Here is an 18,595-nt window from a genome sequence, read left to right on the forward strand (position 1 = left end):
GTTCCCTTTCTGCGTGAGTGTTTACGGATGCGAGCAACAACAAATTTCAGAAACGCAAATTAAGAAGGAGAAGGGATGCGTTTTCTGCCATGAGAGCCAAAAGGTGCTGGAAAGTAGAGAGAGAAAGAAGGGAAGGAAGGAGATAGAGGTTTAATTGGAGTGCCTTATATAGGGAAATTGAGGCAAAGTTGCAAAAAAGTAAAATCAGGTATTGAAAAGTAGTAGTATGAGAAGAGAAAAGTAAAATTCAGGCAAAAGCTCATCATGTTCAGGAAAGTAGAAAAAATGGGCAGCAAATTCAGATAAAGTAGAAAAAAGAAAGCAAAAACATGATATAATAAACCTCATAAAGTAACAAAAAGGATACCAGAAACATTTAAAAATATCAAAAAGGTTGCCAGCATTGGATCTTACGGTGCACCAACATACATGCTACAAAACTCTCTTAGTGAACAGTAGCATTTAGCTTCTTCCTTTGTAGTGTTTATAGATTCTACAAAAAAAAACTTACAACCACCCCAACAATGCCCTAGTGGTTAGTTTGTTGTTTCATTTTTCTTTTTAATGTTGTATTAATCCTATTGAGTATTTTTTTTTAAGATTCTTGCTATGCTCACTGTGGAGGATAAACTAAGTTTAATTTTTTGTTTCTTTTTTTCAATATTTTTTTAGATGTTGAGTGGTGTTTTAGAAGTTTAGTCGGTTATTGAGTTGGCTAAGGTATTTAATTAATGAATCAATGGTCGAACTAACAGGTCTCTAGCGAACTGTTTGACACAATGTATATTGAATCTATATATATAAGTAAAGCACACTTGAACTATTACATTAAATACATTAGTAAAGATTGCATGTATTGTAATGCATTAAGTAATAACAAATTATCTTTGTAATAAATATATTGAATAATAAGATTAAAAACTGAAAAAAAAAATTGTATTATCAAAAGCTATTCAACTACCTACATTAAATATTCACAAAAAACCCTATATTAAATAATAATAGTTGTAATTTTAAAAAAATAACTTGAGTTGATAAATATTAAGAATTAAAATTAATTAATTATAAATAATATTTATAATTAATTAATTTAGATAAAATAGATTTTTTTGGTTGATAAAATATATTTAAAATAATAAATATTTGTTATTAAATAATTATTGATAGTTAAAATTATCATAGAGTAGTTTTTCCATTTAAATACATATATGATGATAAATAAATTAAATATATTAAAAACTAAGTTAATTAAATTAGGAGATATATATTAAATATGTTATGCATGTCATGTTAGTTATAAAAAATAATAGAATAATTTAATTAAATTTATTTGTCAAAATAGTTTAATTTCAAATTTTTGGTCGATAATAGTTATAATTTTAATTTAAAATATGTTTTCTAATAATATTTAATTTGAGTTTATAACCTCCTATGATGTTTATCATTGTTGCACTCATCTATAATAGACTAAAAATGTAGTATGCAATGAAGTATTTAATAAACTTCCTAAATGAAATTATATTTTTTTTTTGGTTACAAGAGGAAGGCTAAAAAGAAAGGACAACTACGCTACAATATATCTTCGTTGATAAAAAATAACAATCATTCTTAACAAACTTTCGTTTTTGCACATTAATATGGTACACGTGTTTAATAATCTTTTTAACTAAGTCCTTATAATTTATTTGTGTTGACCACATGTATCCTCTACTGAGGGAATCATGTTCTACTCAAGCGTAGTGAAAGTTAAAGGTCTATTATAAAGTGCATTCCTTAAGAACGGAATCTCAGGGATCCAAAGAGTTAATTTTAACCATTGTAATAGACATTCATTAGGTTGAACGATTTGTTATTTCAAATTGTCTTATGAGGTTTTATAATTTTTTAATTTCTATAAAACTATAAAAATTTATCGAATAAGATAAATTATTATCTTAATTCATAATTAAGTTAAAAAATATATGCTCTTACAAACTGCATATTAACTGATTAAATACTCATTATGAAATAAATAGAATAATTTTTATATGTGTCACTAGGAATATGTTTCGACATTAAACTTTCCTTAGCACACTTGTCATAAAGTTTCAACTGAAAACATTACTTTCATTGTCAAAACATGAAAGCAAGAGGTATATACCACTTTATAAAAGTCTTTTTACTTTTATATATGATTTTACATAAACATGGATTGAATAAAGCTCTAATTATATAATTTCATCATTTTACTTAACATTGAGAGTGCATTACTATTTAAATTTTAAACATATAATCACGAAATAAATTGAAAATAATTTTTATTGAAGAAACATAAAATATAAAATATGTGTTTTAATATACTAAAAAATTAACCCAAGAGGGGTAGCTCAGTTGGCAACGCAGACTGAGTGTGTGTGAAGAGCCCTTGGGTTCGATCCCCACACAATACACTATAGGGGAGGGATGAAGAGCCTTAACTGTGACTAAATCTCGAATTTGTCGGTATATACAAAGGGTGACCGATACCAAATGTTTATACCAAAAAAAAAACTAAAAAATTAATGCACAATAATTTTTTTTATTGAGCTTCATTAATGTAAATACATTACATATGTTTATCATATTCTTAATTATCTACTATTCAATAATTTTTCATATTACATAAATTATTTTTACAAATAATAGACACATTCTAAAAAATAAAAATAGGCACATAACATAAAAACAATCCCGTGCAACGCACGGGTTTAATATCTAGTAAAATGTAAAAATGCACAAGACTTACCAACATTAATTAATAACTATATATATATACACACACATAACTATCTATGTAAAATAAAAGCTTAAATGTAAGAAGGCAAGAGTTTGATGATGAAAAGAGGACAATAAACAGACACATATATGGAATTCGTAATTGTGAGAGATCGCTTGTAAGCATGAATGTATAGCAACAAGAAGGCAAGAGTTTGATGATGAAAAGAGGACAATAAACAGACACATATATGGAATTCGTTATCACGAGAGATCGCTTGTAAGCATGAATGTACAACAACAAGAAGGTAATATCTAATCTGCATTGGCAGCTTGTTCACTATGATGAGCACATAAGTAGAGTCTGGAAGCAATCACAGTCAGAATGTAAGCATGAATGTACAGCAACAAGAAGGTAATATGTAATCTACTTTTAAGCATTGGCAGCCACATTGACAGCCTACTCACTATGATAAGCACATAAGGTAAAGTCTGGAAGCAATCACAGTCAGAATGTAAGCATGAATGTACAACAACAAGAAGGTAATATCTAATCTGCATTGGCAGCCACATAGGTAGCCACATTGGCAGCCTACTCACTATGATGAGCACATAAGGTAGAGTCTGGAAGTCTGAAGTGGATGCACACCAGGCCTCCTGAAGTCGTTTTTGTGCAGTATAAATTTGCATTGATGAGTGCTCCCCTTTGCATGTTCCCATACGGCTTCCCATACAACGCCCGTGAACAGTGTGTGTTTTTTTTTTTACTGAAACTTTACCTACAATAGTTAAAAAATCCAAATCCAAGGTTCCAACCTCAGCTTTTCATGTATAGTACATCATATGACCCCAGTTCTTTTAATAAGCCAAAAAAAAGCTAGCAAAACCTACAGTCCAGTTGATGCCATTTCCTAAGCACTCTCATTAACTGCCTTGTCAACTTCTTCAATGTGATTACGAAGCACATTCCACTGATCCATAGTCAATGAGATAACTTCAGAGGAAAATATTATCAATCTGCCTCTGTGACAATGTTTGATGCTGGAGTAATGCCTGAGAAAACTCATGGTGTTTCACGATGTAGTGGACAAGAATGGACATTGCATTGAGTTTCCCCGTCTGGAGGAACTGCCTAATCCGAGATTTAATCATGAATCTCAAATTAGGGTTATGAAAGTCTAAGCTCATTGACCCTATAACCATGTCCATTCCATACAGGGTAATCATCCGGGTGGCTATCCGCGTTGCCTGCCTAAAATCGCTCATGGCTCCAGTTGAGACTTGATCAGGACCAAACATGATTTCATCCGCTGCCCGACCTCCAAAAGCCATGCCAATGAGAGCTAGAAGCTCTTGACGAGATCGCGGTGGACTCTTCTTATGGGAAAGAGTCGCGCGACCTAAGTAATCCTTTGTCGGAATAATAGTTGCCCCTGTAATTGAGGGAGCCCCATTTGTGTATCTGACAACCACAGTGTGGCCTGCCTCATGGTATGCGACAATACCTCTAGTTCCCCCCCCCCTTTAAGACAGGGACAGGGACATGGGATGTTGCATTTGTCATCGCCAAGCCGGGGTTGGTATGGGCACTGAAAATGGCGCCTCACATATGTTCATACTGCCCAAAATTTCTGAAATTGTTAGCATGCAATTGGCAGATTTATAGGAAACAGATTTACCAAACAAATGAAAAACAGACAAAGATGCACTGTATACTGAAAAATGTATGTTCTGTATAGAGAGGAAATATCATATACTATTAATAAATCTTAATATTTCTATTGGCAATCATTGTCTTGATTGTCTTGTTTTTCAGGATAAGGGATAATTTATCCCAGTTGTATGCTAAAGATATAACACTAGATGATAAACAGGAACTTAATGAGGCTTTACAAAGAGAGATCCAAGCTGCATTTCGCACATATGAAATTAGAAGGACTCCTCCTACACCATAAGATAAGATAAGGGCAGGAATGAGCTACTTTCACGAGACAATTTGGAAAGGAGTACCAAAGGTTTTGCGCCGGGTTGACACTATTCAACCCCCCTTCTAGTGTTTTTCATACCTTCAAGTTTTAATCTTGAAAAAAAAAAGAGCAAGAATTGAAGGCATCCTGATGGATGAGACCGGTGAAATGTTGCTTGGGATTTTTAGTTATGAAGAAGAATCGTATGAAAAAAAAGATATACTTAAGCTATTGGCAATCTACCGTTCTTGCGCTCGAAGTATATGAAGGTTGAAGTACATACTAACTGTGAGGATGCGTATAGATGGATTTACGATAAATCTCTAACTGATGAACATGAACATTTCACAATTATTACTTTAATAACAACCTTGTTGGAAATGGAGGACTAGGACGTGAAAGTGCGCCCTATTTTAAGATAGAGTAACAAACCGGTTGACATTCATGATGGTTACATGAATTTTGTTTATCTGACACCACCCTATTACCTCAAACGTCGGGTGGAGGAGAACAAGAAGAGGTTTTGGTTTTACAAGGTGTGGTTCTAGTTTTAGTTTTTAATTCATTAAAATCTCTCTGAATTTTTGAACTTCTATTATTCAGGAATCATTACTTTTTTGTCTCTAGTACTATTTGTTCAGTATATTACAAGTACTTGCAAGAAGGTAGAAATATGGCTATTATATCTACGCTCTTATTGAAATGAAAAGTTACCTTCCTGATTTTATAGATATGCTATTGTGTGAATATTAGATTCGCAAACTTGAAACAAAAGTAGTTATATATATGTGATTTTTAATTTACTAGGTATTTCATTAGTAGCCTTTTTTGGAAGAGTCTGTAAGCAAATATACTCTTCGTTTTCCCCTCAGTCCAACCTGAAATTTTATTACCTTTTTACTGATACATACTTTTTCCATTCTTGTAAGCTTCATGGCTATTACGGTAAGGAACGAGTATGGGGGTGTAGGATCCGCTGGAATACGCCTGCGAAATCTTGGGTCGTCTGGAATGTAGATGCAAGTTTTAATCCCGAAAATAAGAGAGCAGGAATTCGTGCGATCCTGAGGGATGAGAATCGTGAAATGTTGCTTGGGTTTTTGAGTTATGAAGGAGAATCGTATGAAAAGAAAGATATACTTAAACTATTGGCAATCGGTAGCTCTTGCGCTTAAAGTATAAGAATGTTGAAGTACATACTGTGAGAATGCGTATAGATGGATTTACGATAAATCTCTAACTGATGAACATAAACATTTCGCAATGATTACCTTAATAAGAGACTTAATGGGACGTGAAAGTGCGCCCTCTTTTAAGAATGGGATACAAATTAGCCGACATTCTAGCACGTTAAGGAAGGGATCAGGATGGTTACATAACTCCTCCATACTATTTTAGTAGGAGAAAAATGGGATGTTATACTCTAGTGCAAAGAAAACCTTAGCCAAACACGACTTCCATAAATATAATCAAAGAAGACAAACTAAAAAGGCGACAGAATGAAACCCTAAGAGAGCTACAATGCCTCCTTAAGTCGACTGAATGTGTCTCTAGCAGTCCGATATATCAAAATTACATTGATGACCGGGATTTTGTCCTAGTTTTTAGAGTACTTTCTTCGGTTTTTTTAGCATTTTTCCTTGTCTCATGTAGTGTTTCAACCTTTTTCATGCATTTTTACATTTTCTTTTGAATTTGCATGTGTTTAATAATTTTGTGGTTCTTTAGGGACCTTTTTCATATTTTAGCATAGTTTTGTATCTTTTAGCTTTTGTCTTTCGTCTAGGGTCTCTTGTGTAAATAAACATTTGCTATCCTTGATATTTTCCTTGAGCTTTGATGAGAACAAGCAGGTGAAAACTGAAGAAGAAGGAAAGTTAAGAGGCTTGGAGCCTTGAATGGGGCTTTGATTGTTGAATTAAAGGCTGGAATTGAAGAAATTGGGCGAGCAATTGGCGCTCGAGCGCTCAGCACAGAGAAGCTTGTTGTTACTTTTGGTTGTCTGCATTTTGTCAAAAACAACCTGATGTCGAAGCAGATGTTGTGACATCGTGCTTGTGACATTTGTCCCTGCGGGGCTGTTGTGTGTTGCATGTTTGTTCTGGAAGTTTTGAATTGTTTTACGTGATCAACAAGTTAGGGTTGTTGAAGAAGCTTCTATGTGTTATCTGGAATATATTATAGTGTAATCAAATCTGTTGAAGAAGATTTGATTTGGTTTAAATTGTAGAAGATTATATCTTTTTATTTTCAAATCTTATTTGATAAGATTTGGTACTGGTTTAAAAAGATTTGTTTCAGATCTGTTTTGTGGACTTTATTTTCGTGCAAGCCCATTGAAGATCAAGACCAGAAGAACGACTATTTAAGGAGGCTTAACCCTAGTTTTTAGGTGTGCGTTGGGCACCCAAGGATTGGGTTTTAGGGTTGTGTTTTGTGAGTCCTTGTTGTGTTATTAGTACACCACTCTACTGCCTCCATTGAAAATCATATGGCATAGAGTTGATTTGTTTTAGTTGAGTTGTAATCTCTTCAAACATGTGTTGCTTATTGTTTTTACCAATCACTGTGGCAGGGATTGAGAGAAAGTGAGCGGGGCTCTCATACTTAGGTCGATATACTAAGTATAAATACACTGGGTATATTATGAAAAGAACTATGAGCTGAGGTGTTCATGAGTGTCTGTAGTTCCTAAATCTTGAGATAGTGGATTTCCTTTCTTTGGGTGAAAACCCTCCAGATGTAGGTGATGTTGCACCGAACTGGGTTAACAACTTTGGTGTTGTGTTTTGTTTATTTATGCTTGTATTGTTTATTGTTGGGCAATTGTCGAAGCAATTGTTCTAGCATCGCGTAGAACATATGTTTTGTGCGAGAACCATAATTTCAAAGCTTTTGCAAGCAATTGGCGCCTGGGCGCTCGAGCACCCAGCACTCTGACGCTGGAAGTTGCAATCTGGAGCAATTGGCGCTTGAGCGCCAATTCCTAGCGCTCAAGCGCCCTGACACGCCAGAATTTACCTATAAATAGATTTTAGTTATTTTGTTTAAAGTACTTTTCATTTTGACATAAACTCAGAGGGAGAGGAGCATCTAGGTGTTTGTGAGAGGGCTTCCAAGCTTGTAATCCAGGTTTTTATCCATGCTTGGCTAAATCTCTCTTATGCTTTGGTTTTCTTTGTAAGGCTTTTCATATTTAAGTTATAATCTCAAGTTCTATTTCACATGTTCTTCTATCCTTAAATCCCATTTTCTGAATTTCAATCTAAGCTTGAATGCATGCTTGCTTTATGCTTTTCTATAATCAGAACATAAGTTTTTTATAGATTAGAGAACTGATTTGGGATTACCCCTTCTATGCTTGCTACTAGGAATAGAGGAATGGTTGGGGTTTGTTGGCCTGAGCAATGTAAGTTTTATGCTTCAAACAAATGTTTAAGTACGCAAGGAATTGAGCTTATCTTTTGGTTTGAAAGAATTATCTATGCGAGACATCGTTAGGTAGTTGCTTGGGCTATAGCATCAAGGAGAAACTCATGAGTTCATGTGCATAGGATGATGTACTTAAATTGACTAGTTGAGCAAGAACCCAAAGCATATTTCATTTCTGAATATTTTCATTTTCCCTCATTACTACTTCGATATATGTTTGGCACAATAAATCAAACCTTCGAAATCAAGACTTAAACATAATTTATTCACTCACAATCTCTATGGTTCGATATTTAAAACCGGGTGAAATCTGTACACTTGCAGATTGACCAACATACATAAAGCCTCAAAACGTAAGTTTAAAACGAGTTTTTTTTTTTTTTTTACTTTTCCACATGACTTGGGCACATGTGCGCCAAGTTCTGGCACAGATACGCCCAACTTCAACATTTCAACTCTGAGCACTCGTTGTAGAATAGCTCATGTGGATTCGTTTACTGTTAGATTGGGGTGAAATTTTAATATTTTGTTCATAATATGTATATCTTCAATATGACCGGTTTGGTGTTCGCTTATGTTTGAGTACTCTTTTTCCTCCCCAAGAGTTTTTCCCACTGGGTTTTTCTTGGGAGGTTTTAATGAGGTTCGCTCATGAGTTGCTACCACACCAAAATAGCTTAGCGCTAGCTAAGTTTTAGTAGATCTGCTTTCAATTCTACATGAGAGGAATGTTCTCATGAACCTTTTTACTCCTTGTTAATAAATTCAGTTTGCTCTCAAAAAAAATATGACCGGTTTGTTCGTTAAGAAAATATATGTGCAAGGAGAGAGTGCCCACACAAGAAGAAGCCACGTCACTTCAGTGAAACCTGCAAAATAGATAAAAATCAATAAAAAATACAAAAAATACAATTTAAGACTAAAAAGCAATAAAAGACTGAATTGACATATTTAATAAAGTGAAATATGCTTAGAAAATATCCTTAATATCACCGGGTTAACATACCATATACTAAGACGTCAACTTGTGATCCTCAAGTGTAATCGCTCTAGTTAGCTTGTCCTCATACATAAGATCATTACTTCAAGAAACTTGCAAGACTATTAATTTACACAAGACACATGAAAAGATCATGTCCAATTAGTTCATTCAAATGACAAGTTAGGAGAGTGATTGAGCTTTAGTAAGTGCAAGTGTGAGCTTTAGTAAGTGCAAGTGAGAATCAACAAGAAAGTGCGGGTAAGAGTTTTCACAATAGCTTATAGTCCCCCACCCCCCCTCCAACCTCCACACTGAGAGTTCACTGATCGACCTAAAGATTTATTTTGAGCATCTTTTCTTTTCAATTTTGTTGGCAGGAAAGTCCCCACTTGATTGGGAGACAGATTGATGTTGTGTGTTTACTCGAGGTTTATGTATATTTTTCTAGTTATTTTTCATTTAGTTTAACTAATTAGGGTGTTTTAGTCATTTTTAAGCAATTAGGACTTATGACATGCATATTTGTATTTTAAAGTTAATTTATTATTTTAATTGATTTATTAGATAATTTTATGGTTTTTTTTATAAAATATGAGTAGATAAAAAGAATTTGAAGGTGGATTTGGAAGATAAAGGTATTTCAAATGAAGATCGAAACAGATTTCGAAGATAAAGTTATTTGAAAAGAAGATGTGGATGCTACTTGCATGGGTTGTTTCTCTTAACATAGATATTGGATTGATGATCCCAGTAGTCCGAACGAAGATCAATGTATTGTCAAAATTTTAGCTCGATCCAACGATTAACGAGCCTGCACTAGTCATTTTAAGACAAGAGGTCAAAGTTGTCACCTTCATATATAAGCTTAGTGATACCTTTTCTTATTCTAAACCTATTGAACACCTTTTGTAAAGTTCAAACGTTATTCATATCGTTTATCATATTTTGAATGATAACAATTTCAAGGATATAAGTGTAATGGTTAAAAATTTCATATGAATTGTGTTTCAAAAAACATCACTTATGGTCCATATCCTATATTGTCTGATGATAAACTCAAGACAACGCTACTGCATAAGAGAAGAATGGTCAAAGCTACTAGACCGTCTGCTCAAGAGAAGACTACACCTATTGAATACATCCATCGTCTATCTCAAGCTGACCAATGAAATTATTGTTCGGAGAATGAGCGCCATATTCAAATTAGAAAATATCTCTGACATGCTTGGAGATAAAGCCGAGTGCAAAAGGATCATGTGATACTCTACAAAGCATATTGCATACTGACCAAGGAAACAAGTGCAATGTTGTCACAATCGAGTTTCATCTTTCCCTCTCTAAAGGAATGGAACAAAGCTCAAGTGATACCTACCGGCTGACAAGATATATTTTGGTGGTAACAAGTCTCAATCAAAGGGTACAATGCATTTAATGCACCTGACGAAAGGACCGCTTGATCAAACGATTAGAACTTGTTGTGCTCTACACGCTCCAACGGCTCTCAAATAACCACATAAGCACTTTATAAAAGAAGGAATTGAAGATTTTCCGAGATAAGATAATCATCAACGCAAGAACATTTACTCTGAGTTATAAATCTTCATCAAACAAAAAGTGAAAAAAATCCTCACACCGTCTGAGAGAGTTAATCTTTAGAGTCAAATCTTTATATCTTATTCTCTTTAGATCTAGAACTAAAATTATTTCTTAAGAGTAAAATCAACTTCAATACTTTGTAGTTCTTGTGCTTAGAAACTTTCTACTATCACTCTTGTGAGAAGATAACTTTGTAGAAACAAACAATCTTGAAAAATATTGTAGGAGAAGTCCTTGAGAATACTTGTAAAGGAGAAGTCCTTGATACTTGGTGGATAGTGAAATCTTGGTAAAGCCAAGGACTGGACGTAGCCCTACTATTTAGGGGTGAACCAGGCGAAAAAGAGTCGGCATCTATTGTTTAGTATTTTGTTTGTTTATGCGTTGCACTAAACATTTTCAAAAAGATCTTTAAAATAAATAATCTTTTGAAAAACCAAGGTTTTAACACACCACAATTCAAACCCCCCCCCCCCCCCTTTCTTGTGGTATTTCATTACATCTCACCTTTGAGAGACACTGTAGAGCCTGAGGAACTTGCTTGGTCGAGAGGAAGGTTGGTACCTTGGGGACCGATTTCAGAGCACCATGAAGGTAGGTGACAGCTTCTCCAGACGATCATACCTATGTTCTATCTTGAGTCTCATTTTCCTCTTTATCCTTTTTTTGTGGTTTGACTCTATTTTGGTATTTGGGATGATGTAATTTGGTGCTTCTCTTTACACTTAATGCTTCTATTGGCCAATCAGTGATTTAAAGGGTTTCAAGGATTCATAGATAGATTGAAATTTTGATATGGATTGATGTATGTTTAGATTATTTAAAGGGGGAAAACACCTATGTCTTAGGTTTTTGATTTTCTTTGCGCGTTCGTGTATCTATTGACTATAGGATGATTCTTAGGATTTGCATGACAATTTAGAAGTTGGTGTGAATCTAGTTAATTAGAAGAACCATCATTGCATCATTCATCTTAAGAAAGACTTCTCTTAGTCTACATTGAGGTTTCCTAAGTGACATTATGAGACATTCACCCTTAGTTATGAATATCTTGAGTAGGAAGGGAGATCCAAGCCGAGTGACTAGTCGGGATACTCACAACTAGGATAGAATTATTTAGGTAGGAACTAATAGGATTTCTTGAGTGGCAGTCAGAGATTTTATCCACCAGAACATGAACTTCTTAGGTTAGGAATAGAGTTTGGGAGTGTATCATCGAGTAGGTTTGTGCAATAATGCCCCTTTTGCGATCACGATGACTTCAGAAATTAAGACTAGTGAGATGAAATGCGATGATGGCAAAGGTTGGTCGTGGTGGTGGGGCATGAGGCGGTGGTGGTGGCGATAAAGGCAGCGGTGAAAGTGGAGGTGGTGGTGGCGACGACGGTGGTAGCGGTGATGGTGGTGGCAGTGACAGTGGTAATGGTTATGGTAGCTATAGTGGCGGCAATTAGGTGGCGACGATGACGAAAATGAAAATGAAAATAGAAAGTCAAAACGAACAAAACAAACATGTTTTCTAAATTTAAAATACTAGTGTGATGACCCATGCGTTGCACGGAAATTTTAGGTTGTTCATTTTTTTTTATATATATTAATGAATTAACTTACATTTATTTAAACTGTGAGAGTATGTATCTTTTTTGTTGTTGAAAAAAACGTGATAGTATGTATCTTACATGTTAGTTATGTTGTTTAATAGTAAAAATCTTCAATACGTAAACTGGATAATTTACGTAGTATAAAAGAATAAGTAAATACATGTTCGTTCAATACAACAAACGTTAATTTTCCCATGCACAAAAAAAATACAACAAATATTACCAAAAACTTTCTTATACACTACATTTAAGGTAGAAGTTTGTATGTTTCTTGCATCATACAATATACAAATATAAATTTTGCTGTGTCGTTCAATCATATTTTTGTTGTGTCATTCAACCTCAGCTTCTGTCATCCGACAATGGAACTTCCTTAACTGCAAAAAAGATAAAGATTTTATCACTGTGGAAAAATAAAATGCATGTATTAAACCAAGTAAAAGTATCGACCAAGAGCTAACCAACTGTTCTCTCTACCAAAAAACACACATTAACATAACCATGTATCCCTTGACAATCTCTCGCAGCAAATAGAAACTTTTCTTTACCTAATCTGAACGGTTCAGCTTCAAGTGACTTTTAACTATTCTTCTTCTTCCATCTCCTCCCTCTAATAGCATCCGATGACTCCAAGCTCTAAAACTCACTCATTAATATTTGACACTTCATTAGTAAATTATTAATTATATCCATCCGTAGTAATTGAATATGATTATCATAGCATCTAAAAATTCACATTTCACCTGCTTCTTTAATCCCCTTGAAGTGCTACTACATGAGATGCTTCTTTGACCCCCTAAAAGTGCTGCTATATGAGAAGTGAAGGATCATCCTTAGTAAAGCAATGCTAAAAAATAAACGGATCTATGTATTATTACTTCTAGGAGATAGAAAAATTTAAATTCATAAGATTTGCAGAATCAAAATTATCTAAAGCTAGGTATCACCAAAACAACATGTAACCAATTACAAAAGTTACAAATACATATAAGCCTACAATATTATTATAAAAGTCATCTAGCTGCACATATTGATAAGTCATCTCGTGGAGGATGCAATAGCTTCTAACATGAGAATTCACTCAAGACTCAAGAGCAATGCACTCAAAATTCTATCTCTCCAATACAACTATCATTTATTCTATGCTTAATAAATGCCAAAGGTCTATTTATCTTGAGAGTTCAAGTAAAATATTAGAATAACATAACTTCCAAGTGACAATTCTTTTTTCGAATCAAACCTTTACTTTATATAACACATTGTTTGGTTGGAGGGAAGAGGTTTTTTAAAACTTAAGTTGTTTGATTCAATTTTTAGAAGGGGGAGGGAAATGGAGGGGACCAAATTCCCTCCTAACTCAATTTTATTTCCCCTTCAAAAGTGGGGGGAATGGGAGGGGAAATAATTATCTGAACAAAAATATCCTTATACTATATTAGAATTCCAAGTTTATTCTGCATATGTTCTCCATTCTCCCTAGGTAATTCCTCTTCTTCGAAACGTTCTTCCTCTTCCTCTCATTTTTTTTCATAGATGGATATCACATGGTTTTTTATTTATTTCCGATTAATGTTTTATCAGGTGTGACTACCGTAGGGTTTGCTATAGTATACAGACTGAAGTTTTCTTTCGTTTGATTTTGGGAGTGACAGAGGTGGTTTAGATCAGAAATAGATGGGTATATTGATGGGTTTGAAAAACAAACAAATCAATTAGTACAATTTTAGTGCAAATATCACTAAAGTTACGTTCTTTCTCTTAAAAAAGTTTTATTTTTTAATACCATCAATTGTACAAACATGTGTTCATGGAATTTGGCAAGTTGCTGTAGAATGAACAAATTATCTTTCTAGTTTCAAAAAGAAAATTATCTTTGATTATTGTGATTATTTTGGAAATTAAAAATAAGGATACTTAAGTAATTTAGTGATAAAACTTTTTCCCTCCCCTTCCTGAACCAAAAAAAAATAGTTATTTCTCTTCCCTTCCCTCCTATCAACCAAACATAATAAGTATTAAAATTCCTCCCCCCTCCCCTTCCCTCCCCTCCATTAAAATCTCCTCCCCTCCCCTCCGTTGAACCAAACAGTGTGTAAAAGAACTATCATCATATAGGGCAGATGAGTTCAACACTAATAGTAAGCAATGTAACCAACTTAAACATTGACACCAAACACAATAAGCAGTTGGGAATTCGTAAAGATTGAATGAGATAAAAGTAATAAAAATCTCTTGCATTAATAGTAGTCTGCAGACAAATGAAGACAAAAAAAAGGAAGCTTACAGGGACCAAGAACTCAACGTCTTGCTTCGCTCACCCATTTTATGTTCAAGCTATCTTATAATGTCTTCTTCCCCCCTTGGTTGTTTAGTATAAGTCACATTAGTAAACTGCTCCAATCATAAAAAGTTGCTCCGACAACTCTTGGTATTCGGAACAGGAATGGTAAAGGAGATTCTTCAGGAAGTTGATTGACGGAAAAGTAGAGCTCGTCGGGGTGCAATAGAGGAAGCAGTCACGGTCATATAATCCAAGGGTTTCTATGAGAAACATCTCAGCTTCTAATCTGGAATAAAGAAAAAAGTAAAATATTATTACAAAGATAGTAAAGAGGAAATAGTTGAAGCATAATTCTGAAGAAAACCCATCATCCCACAAACTCAAAAGCAATTGAACAACAATTCCTTGGATTCTTAATTTGAATAGTTGGAATTCCTTTTATCTACTCTAACATGTAGGAGTACTCATAACCACATAAGAGAGAAAAGAGGAAAAATATGAACAGGATAAATAAGATAAAAAATTTGCAATCATGTAACCACATAGAGAGAAGAGAAAAGATATAGTACTTGTGCAATGAAACATATATATCTCGTAATAATGAAGAAAAATCTGAACCCCAAATGAAAATAAAAACTAATTAGAAAATAAGCATAAACAATGTTAGGTAAGTTCAACATGTCAATGAAACTGAAATTTAGTTGAGAAAGGGTTTGTATTTCATTACTAAAGCACTTCTTTCTTATCTCAGCTAGAAAATGAACTCAAGAGAGAATGGCATCAGTAATTAGCTGAATCTAGTGTGTAAGGATTACTGAAAAAGATGAAAGAGCAAGACAGAGACGTACTTGAAATTATGAGTTATGTTCTCATAGCAGTACTAATCCCACATGCGCCAAGAAATATTTCTACAATGTTCAATGCAAAGCTTGGTAGGTTTGGCAAAGCTCTGCTGACAACATAGGAATCAACCTCAATAGTCAAATTCTTGAGCCTCACTTCCACTGTTGGAGCTTTGCTCCTAAGTCCTGAGACAATAGAAATAATCAATCAGTTTAAATCATCTATATATTATATTGGGATCAAATATTTGATTCAGTGATTTAATTTTATCTTAAACATAAATTTGACTGATTCTTTTAAAGGGTAATAAAGGGCATAAATAGTGGCTAAAAGGTTAGCCTCAAAGTGAAATGCTTGATACCTGCAGTTAGAAGGTTAGCCTCCAAGTGACACACAACTACATAAACAAATGGCATTAAAGCAGTAAAAATGAAGCTCTGTTGCCCTAAACCACCTTCTTAGAGAAGGAGAAAAGCAAATTGAAAAATAAACAAAAAAAACAGCAAATATTAAACAAAAATGCAGTCTACAAATGAATTTTTTTGATTTTTTAAATTTGCATTTAATAGCGTGCAAAAATTATTAGAATGCATTGATTAAAATATTAAAAAGGTAATTATTTGTAGTCATTAATTAAATTTTGATTGTATTGACTTTATGTATTGATGCGAGTCATTAAGTTAAATAATAAATGGTAAAATGTTTAGTAACGGTTTGGGTCTAACATAGGAATTCTCTTTTGATAGTCAGAAATTCTATTAAAACTATATTTAAATTCACAATAAATTTTGAATTCGAATTTTTTAATTTAAATTGGTATTTGAAAAAAATGTAATTACAGTTATTCATTCATTTTAAGTATTAATTAGAATCAATAACTTCAATTGCAAGACATAATTTTTTCTGATAATTGTGGGTATCTAAAATAGGAATTTTTTATTTTTTTATTATTAAATTCTTATAATACTCTAAAGATTTCTTTTTTAAATTTCCACTAATATAATTTATAATTTATTAATATGTTTCCCTAAAAAAATATTAATAAGCATTGATTAAATTATTAAAAAAATAATTAATCATAGACATTAATTAATTTTAATTGCATTGACTTTAGTTATGGATTGAAGTCATTAAGTTGAACGACTATTGAAGGAAATTCAAATTTCAAATATAAATTGAATATGGTCTTTTACCTCCAATATGTTTTAAGAAAATAATTTTTTTTAAAAGAATGTTAACTATAAACTTAAACATGAATACAAATAAATAAAAATTAATAAACGAAATATATTTTAAATTTGTAATGTTATTAATTATATTCACCAATTATAGGTATTTATTGGAGTCATTATTTCAATTATAAGAGATTTAATGTTTGATTGATTGATTTATTTATTTATTTATGGACTAATTAATTTCAACCTATCAAAATTAAAAGATTTAGACCAATCAACAATAGCCATGTGGAAATTCAATGAAAACAACCAATAGAATGCAGACATTTGGAAATTATAAAGCAATATGACCCACTTTGGTGGATGAGTCTTATATATTATTAAGATTTAAAAATGAAAAGTATTTTTTCAGAAAATGTTTTCTCAAACCGAAATTAGTTTTTGGCATAAAATTCATTACATTAGGGAGTTAGATAAAACATGATAAAACCAACAAAGTCTAGTGTTAGACAAGCTAGATCCCCATAAAAATAAGATTAAATCATGAAAATTTATTTGTTGGAATGATTTGTCGTTGTATTCTGAACAGGTTAACATCTGCCAAGAAAAAAATAAATAAAGCATGATATAAAAAACAAAACATAATCATGACAGGTTGGATAAATATAAGATCTATTGCTCAAGAAAAACAAAGAATGAAATTATGTTAAATGAAAAAAGACCAGGGAAGAACAAAAAACGTGGTTGTTGCTAAAGTCGTACTTAATCATGATGAGAACTCTACTAATTTGATTAGACTCGTTAATCACAGTTCTATGTGCAAGTTGTGGGTCAGTCCCTCCTTTTGTGTGATTACTCAAGTCAAGTGCCAAGTGCCAAGTGCCAAACTCTTCAATTATTGTTGGCATTAATTAATTGTATGCCATGAATAGAACCATAACAGAGGAGTCTCATCATCCTCTTCGAGCTCTTCCTTCGTCCAAACTACATCAAAAAAAAAAAAACGAAAGCCAACATCAACAACAACGATAATAAGGGTGTTATTATTGAAAATGATGGTAGTGTTGCACTGGTGTTTTGGGTAACCAAACAAAAAGTTAAGAGTCTTAATGTCATCTTCATGTATAACAGTATAAAGACTTCAAGGATCTCTTCAAAATTCAAAACTACACAAACGCAATGCGAGGCCTCCACGTCACATGTACCAAACGCATTACTATGTTTATTCACTTTATGCTCTCATTTACAACAATAACTATAGTGTGGCGTATTATGTACATCCGCAACTGTATTCCTACGCATCCGTGATGCATTCATAGAACAAAAGTAAGCCTTCTGAAGTGCATATTCTAGTATGGTTGACCTTTTAAATATTTAGAAGTTAGAAGTTTGCAGCTACTTATCCAAGAATGAGTATTGAGATTATGTCTCGGTAGCTGATTGTGTTTTTAAATTTAAGTTATCAATTTTTTTAATTTGGATAAGTCTTATTAAGATACAAGATTTTAGTTTGTTAATAAATAAAATATTTTATGTTTATTATGATTAGGCTCGAGTCAGTTCCTAAAAGTTATGGAGGTTTATCGTCTATTTTATTATTTTCAAGTGTTTTTCCTGCTTTGTTACATGTTGCAGTAGTGTAGTTTTCCTAGTCTTGTTTTATTTCCTCGTTTAACCAATTTTTTTATTATTATTTACAACAATATATTAATTTAATTTTCTCTCATCTTCTTCTCTCCTGAATCCTGATACTTTCCTCTCCACGTTAAAAAACCAACAAGGTTTAACCTAATTTCCACTTCTTTGTTGTTTTGATATCACTCTCGACCATTGACTCAGGTTCACTAGATTGGGTTTCTAGAACTAGCTAGAAGTGTCTAAATTTCAAGTACAATAGCTTATGTCAAATGAGTATCCATATTCCTGCTACTAGATTGGGCCTTTTTTATGAAATTATCAAGCTTGGACCCTTTTTTTATCTAGTC

Source organism: Lotus japonicus, chromosome 4, assembly GCF_012489685.1.
Source record: "Lotus japonicus ecotype B-129 chromosome 4, LjGifu_v1.2".
Classification (NCBI taxonomy): domain Eukaryota; kingdom Viridiplantae; phylum Streptophyta; class Magnoliopsida; order Fabales; family Fabaceae; genus Lotus; species Lotus japonicus.